Below are 6590 nucleotides of genomic sequence, written 5' to 3' on the forward strand. Positions count from 1 at the left end.
CTGTCTTCTGTCCCAATGACACTGCAGACGCCAGAGTTAGAATTTGACCAGGATGTTGAAACTGACCAGGAGGTCCCAAAAGGGACTGCAACTTTAAAAGGAGGATTCTCTCACCAGCCATTTTAGGAAGAGAGAAACAGGCTAAATGGAGAAGAAAGAGAGGAGGGTCAAGGGACACAGAAAAGACACTGACCAAATCCCATAAGGCTCTTGGAGTGATGAGGAAACAGGCAGAGATTTGTGTCCGGTGTTCGTTTTTCCACTAGGTCTCTCGAAGTTCCCTTGTGAATAATTATACTGGAATTAACTCACTTTTATTCTGGAATCATGTGTGTCCATACAGGGAACATTGGGAGTGGTGCCCCCAAGCAAGGCAGAGGACCATTATTCTTATGGGTTAGTCTACACTTAAAAGTTAGCTACGTAGGTCAAAGGAGTGAACAAAACACACCGTGACTGACATAGCTATGATGACCTCACCCCCAGTGTAGATGCAGCTATGTCGATGGACAAAAGTTTCCTCAATAGAAACAAACTTTTGTTTAGGGAGATGTTCCTACATCAACAGTAAAACCCCTTCCATGGGGGGTAGGCTGCATCTATGCTATGAGGTTATGGTCGCACATGTAAGCATATACTCAATGCTTTTTTTGCCCCTGTCTTCATGAACAAGGTCAGCTCCCAGACTGCTGTGCTGGGCATCACAACATGGGGAATAGATGGCCAGCCCTCTGTGGAGAAAGAGGTGGTTAGGGACTATTTAGAAAAGCTTGACGTGCACAAGTCCATGGGGCCGGACGAGTTGCATCCGAGAGTGCTAAAGGAACTGGCGGCTGTGATTGCAGAGCCATTGGCCATTATCTTTGAAAACTCGTGGCGAACGGGGGAAGTTCCGGATGACTGGAAAAAGGCTAATGTAGTGCCAATCTTTAAAAAAAGGAAGAAGGAGGATCCTGGGAACTACAGGCCAGTGAGCCTCACTTCTGTCCCCGGAAAAATCATGGAGCAGGTCCTCAAAGAATCAATCCTGAAGCACTTACATGAGAGGAAAGAGATCAGGAACAGTCAGCATGGATTCACCAAGGGAAGGTCATGCCTGACTAATCGCCTTCTATGATGAGATTACTGGTTCTGTGGATGAAGGGAAAGCAGTGGATGTATTGTATCTTGACTTTAGCAAAGCTTTTGACACGGTCTCCCACAGTATTCTTCTCAGCAAGTTAAAGAAGTATGGGCTGGATGAATGCACAACAAGGTGCGTAGAAAGTTGGCTAGATTGTTGGGCTCAACGGGTAGTGATCAATGGCTCCATGTCTAGTTGGCAGCCGGTGTCAAGTGGAGTGCCCCAGGGGTCGGTCCTGGGGCCGGTTTTGTTCAATATCTTCATAAATGATCTGGAGGATGGTGTGGATTGCACTCTCAGCAAATTTGCGGATGATACTAAACTGGGAGGAGCGGTAGATACGCTGGAGGGCAGGGATAGGATACAGAGGGACCTAGACAAATTGGAGGATTGGGCCAAAAGAAATCTGATGAGGTTCAATAAGGATAAGTGCAGGGTCCTGCACTTAGGACGGAAGAACCCAATGCACAGCTACAGACTAGGGACCGAATGGCTAGGCAGCAGTTCTGCGGAAAAGGATTTGGGGTGACAGTGGACGAGAAGCTGGATATGAGTCAGCAGTGTGCCCTTGTTGCCAAGAAGGCCAATGGCATTTTGGGATGTATAAGTAGGGGCATAGCGAGCAGATCGAGGGACGTGATCGTCCCCCTCTATTTGACATTGGTGAGGCCTCATCTGGAGTACTGTGTCCAGTTTTGGGCCCCACACTACAAGAAGGATGTGGATAAATTGGAGAGAGTCCAGCGAAGGGCAATAAAAATGATTAGGGGTCTGGAACACATGACTTATGAGGAGAGGCTGAGGGAACTGGGATTGTTTAGTCTGCAGAAGAGAAGAATGAGGGGGGATTTGATAGCTGCTTTCAACTACCTGAGAGGTGGTTTTAGAGAGGATGGTTCTAGACTATTCTCAGTGGTGGAAGAGGACAGGACAAGGAGTAATGGTCTCAAGTTGCAGTGCGGGAGGTTTAGGTTGGATATTAGGAAAAACTTTTTCACTAGGAGGGTGGTGAAACACTGGAATGTGTTGCCTAGGGAGGTGGTGGAATCTCCTTCCTTAGAAGTTTTTAAGGTCAGGCTTGACAAAGCCTTGGCTGGGATGATTTAATTGGGGATGGGTCCTGCTTTTGAGCAGGGGGTTGGACTAGAAGACCTCCTGAGGTCCCTTTCAACCCTGATATTCTATGATCAATACAACTATGCCAACATTGTCTCTGTATTGTAGACATATCCTTAGTCAAAGGATGCTTCTGTGACAGCAGGCACCCAGAGCCGGTCAGAAATCTCAGGAAATCAACCCAGAGCTTAGCAGCTACTGCAAATCGGAACATGAGAATAATCAAGGGGATTGCAAGCACTGGATTAAAAGCAAGGGAGAGGAACACCTGGACGGGGAGGGAGTTGAGTTTCATAGGATGACTTGGGAGGATTAAAATTTCTTCTAAATTAATACCAATTACCTTCTGTGCCACTAATAATCCCTGACATAACTTGGACAGATGGAAACTTTACCATCTTCGCTTGTTTTCACCCTTCTCCCTACTTAGATGGCCAGGTCGGACTGGGCCAGTGGGGTTCCCGTGCGTCCTGTGCAGTGGTTGCCATCCCAATCACAGTCTCATCCCAGCACAACCCAGGAATTTGCTTACAAGGTGGGGAATGACCCTGTCCCCTTACCTTGGTAACCATGTGGTGTTACATATCATGCTCCTGCAATTGGCCGGTTGGCTGAAAGAGAGAATTGGGTGGGTTTAAACGTTGGAGGCTACCATATGTACAGCTCAGTTGTACGCTGAGGATGGGTAACTGCTGGGTCCATGTGTAGCCTGGGAGCCCCCACGCTCCTGGGCCCAGTCACTCTCATCTCTCCAGGTCTCCATGGGAGTAGCTGTCTGCAAGGCCCAGGAGCTGGGCTCTGCATGCCGGGTTCACTCCCTGCCCCTTCTGATCTCTGGGGTCACTCTCAGGCTGCTTCTGCGTCCCTCCTGAACTCCGGTGCAGACCCAGCAGTATTTGTCTCTCTTGCATACAAAAGCCTCTTCAGCTTAACACATTTAGAGGCTTTTTTTGTTTTTACATTTTTGGTGGCCAGAAAAGTAACCCGTCTGCTGCAAACACCTAATCACAGGGCGACTGACCAGGGTCCAGTGCACCTGGGACTTGTCAGCTGCCTCCCAGCTGGGCTTAAGAGAAGGCATCTGGGCCATATAAAGGAGAGCAACTGAAAGGGGCAGAAAAGAGCGGGAGCCATAAGGCAGGGAAGCTTGGGTGTCCTTGCTCCCCCAACACATGGCACACTCCCAAGGCAGTGAAGGGCATGGGAGCCAGACACCGTGAGGACCCGTCATTGCGTGCACTGTAAGTATGAGCTGTAGGACACAGTGCATGGATGTGAGTCACTGCCCAGAATTGGGAATCAGGCATTTGCCCCGGTGGGGGCAACTTGCTGGGTGGTCTCGGGGCCCTCTGCTCAGCTGGGACCAACCCCCACTCCACCCCACCCCCATTGCCATTTGCTGGCAGAGCCTGTCCAGCCCAACTGTCTCCCCTGGGTCCCTTGCCTCCCCCCTCCTCTCAATCCCCTGTGACTCCTACTCTCCTGCCTTGTCCTCCGTCCCCTGTTTGTGACCCTCTGCACCATCTCCCAGTGCCTTTTATGGAGCCCCCTCACCCCGGTGTATCTTCAGCAGTACTCCCCGCTCCAAACAGCCTGCTTGCTGACCCTTCCCTGTCTCCCTGTCTGATACTTCCTGGGGGTACCCAGGGTTGTGATGTACGTCTCTGCCACTTGCCCTTAGCTGGGGGGAAGTCTTGTCTGGGCACAACAGGGCTCAGCTCCCCGACTCACCAGCCATGGCAACACATGAGCTCCACTCTGGACCTATGCAGGCCAGGTGCCCTCTACAGGATGGCAATAGGCACCCTCCAACCACCAAGCCCTCCAAGCATGTCCCTGAGCATCCAGCCCCTGTGCTGCTGGAAACTCGATGTACAGTATTCATGGCTTCACTGCGGCCCTTAGCCATGTCTACCGTTTATGTGATGATACACAGAGATTCAAGTGATGGTAAGTAGAAGCACTGGGGGCAAATGATTACATAGAATAAAATCGACGTGCATTCTAGAGGCTAGACTTGCCGGACAATGGTCACCCACAGTCCTTCCAATGTTTTACAGCCAGGCTTGGCTGTGATCTTCCATTCATGAGACAAATTGTGCTGTCAGCTTACCTCCTTGGTGAAAGATCCTGGATGCCTGTTTGCACCCCCAGATAGATCAGAACAATATGTTCTCACACCCCCATTGTTTTTTCCTGTATACTCCTCTCTTGCAGATTTTGCAATCTATTAATCTGGCTCAGTTTGCAAATTCTCTCTCCCTCACCCTGAGGGCCTATGACCAGGCAGTGGGATATGCAGCTTTTACCCCTGGCCCGAAAGGAACCTGCCCGAAAGAAGTCACCCCTGGTTATCTGCCTTAAGAACATAATTTTCAGTATAGACACACGATTCCTTGAATATTAGCGGTACGTACATTTCACAATGATTGATGACCAGTGGGCCACGGGCTCTTGGTAGAGCTCTGGATCGGGGAGGTTGTGGAATCCCCATCATCGGAGGGTTTTGAGAACAGGCTGGACAAGCTAGCAATACCTCCTTTGTAAACCATGTTGGGATTCACTGCTGAAAAGTACGATCAGGAGCTGGGTTTTATTACTGTGTAGCACTTTGGGTGTTGTGTAAGTCCTACAGCTAGATAAGACGCATCCTTCTAAACCTGGTAATTGACACCGTTCAGATGCCCTCAGGCAAGTAAGTGGACTTAGGAGTTTATCCCAAACTGGGGAGTGGATACTGAGCACAATAAAATCAACTTGCTCTAAATTTCAGACCGGTAGCTGTGTTAGTCTGAATCGGCAGAAAGAACGAGGAGGACTTGTGGCACCTTAGTTTGCTAGTCTCTAAGGTGCCACAAGTCCTCCTCGTTCTTTTTACTCTAAATTGTTTCTGTTGGTTGGTTGATTTTATTATTTACACCGTCCACAGTCATAAGGGTTTGCAATCTCAGGTGCATTCCTAGGTGAATTAGACTGTAGAGCAAACCTCCAAACAGGCACTGCCCTTTCTAACCCTATTGTGGGGTTTGCTGCATCTGAAAACAGGAATTAACCTCAAGATGAAAGCTTAGTGTAGATTTTTCTCCGAGGGGTTTCAGAAGACAAGTTGCATTTCTCCCCGATTCCATTAGGTGGCCGTATTAGACCGTATACACACAAGGTAGGTGAGGAAATATTTCTTTACTGGACCAATGTCTGTTGCTGAAAGAGACGAACTTTCAAGCTACATGGTCATCTTGATCTCACCCACCTTGGCTCTCTAATATCCCGGAACCAACTGGCTAGAACAACACTGCAAACAATGTGTATATATACATACATCCCTTTTCAAAATAACAGCCGTAGTCCATGTAACACTTCGTACCAAATCAGTGACATTTTAAAGGTGCATTTGATAACCTACAAGCCCTCATTTAACCCAGTGCCTGTAAATGACTAACTGTTCGACAAAACGCGGTCAGCTCAGTTGCATCCTGAGAAATCAAGCCTCGTTAGAACTGGCAGCTGTTTTGAACAACTGCAGCAAATATCCCAACACTTAAATCTCTGTATAACCTTTCCCCTGAATCTATCTTTAGGTTTAGGTTAAATATTAGGAAAAACTATTTCACTACGGGGGTGGTGAAACACTGGAATGGGTTCCCTAGGGAGGTGGTGGAATCTCCTTCCTTAGAAGTTTTTAAGGTCAGCCTTGACAAAGCCCTGGCTGGGATGATTTAGTTGGGGATTGGTCCTGCTTTGAGCAGAGTGTTGGACTGGATGACCTCCTGAGGTCCCTTCCAACCCTGATATTCTATGATTCTATGATAATCAAACTGTCTTCTTGCCTTATTCTGTGTGGGCCTACGTTTTTCTAGTGATTTGGGGGCATGTCGTTTTTCAGAAGCCAAATGTGCGATACCTTGAAAGGGGGCTGATTCTCAAACAGTGAGCAGCATCCATGCTTGGAAAACGGGGGCCCTTTCAGGTGCCCAAATCAATGAATCACTTCTGGAAATATAGACCAGAGGTATTTTACTTGTATTTACTACCCAAAAAAACACAGATGAACTGAATGCTGCAGCCGTGTACCACGTGTACTGCTGAGTTACTCTCTACAAACCCAGCTGCAGCCTCGGCAATAGCAGGACAAGTTTCCCAACGGTCTCTAGCTTTTCCCTCTTCTCACGTGAAATCAGCTGAAGTACGTAAAAGCCCCAGTGGGAAAATAAAGCAATTCTAACTCCCGTTAAAGGAGACAAACCTAAACTGCTGAATGAAGGCCCAACGCTGAAGGGTTTTTTGAGAATTCAATGCTAGGTTCACTCTTGCTCCCAGTGAAGTCAATGGGAGGAGAGCAGGGGCAGCCGCC

This window comes from Lepidochelys kempii, chromosome 25, assembly GCF_965140285.1.
Source record: "Lepidochelys kempii isolate rLepKem1 chromosome 25, rLepKem1.hap1, whole genome shotgun sequence".
Taxonomy (NCBI): Eukaryota; Metazoa; Chordata; order Testudines; family Cheloniidae; genus Lepidochelys; species Lepidochelys kempii.